Source organism: Osmerus eperlanus, chromosome 14 (assembly GCF_963692335.1).
Source record: "Osmerus eperlanus chromosome 14, fOsmEpe2.1, whole genome shotgun sequence".
NCBI lineage: Eukaryota > Metazoa > Chordata > Actinopteri > Osmeriformes > Osmeridae > Osmerus > Osmerus eperlanus.
Genome location: NC_085031.1, coordinates 13,941,884 through 13,942,665, shown reverse-complemented (window position 1 = coordinate 13,942,665; position 782 = coordinate 13,941,884).

Here is a 782-nt window from a genome sequence, read left to right as displayed (position 1 = left end):
TCCTCCATCCATCTGTTCTCTGTCCCTTCAGGCTGTTGTTGCTGGCCCATTAGGGCCATGACAGATCTTTGAGCCCGGACCACCACCAACCCTACCCACTCCATCCTCCTCCTCATATCCCCTCTCCTCCTCTCATCTTCTCCTTTCCTCCTTATCTATCCTCTCCTCCTTATCTATCCTCCCTTCCTTTCCCCTTCCTCTCATCTTCTCATCTCCTTTCCTCCTTCTCTGCCTTCTCTGCCTAATCGGTCCTCTCCTCCTTTTCCTCTCTTTTCTCCTCTACTCCTCTGACCCTCTTTCATTCATTAGCTGCTAATCTGCTGGAAACACTTTGTCATTTGTGGAGGAGTCGGGTCATGCTTTGTGTGTGCCTGTACGTGTGTGTGTGTGCCTGTGTGTGTGTGCCTGTTTGTGTGTGTGTAACAGGGGTTCATTTAGAGTTCTATACAAAGCTGAGAGAGTCATTTGTGTTACTATTGAGTTGCCTGTCGCCCCCGGCGACGCTGTGTGGAGTCTTCTTTGAGGCCTGACTAGATGCACGCGCCTGCTCTTCACTCTACACACACACATACACATACACACACATTTTGAGACTCTCTCCTTCCCTCTGTCTCTCTCTCCTTCCCTCTCTCCCAGACTTCTCCGAGCATAACAACCAGAAACAATAGCCTACTGGTGCCAGGCTGATAAAGCTGTTCACATGTGTCAATCACTGAGATACCACAAACACAAGCACACACACACACTGTCTAGGTTGTTCTCTCCCTCCTCCCTTCTCTCCT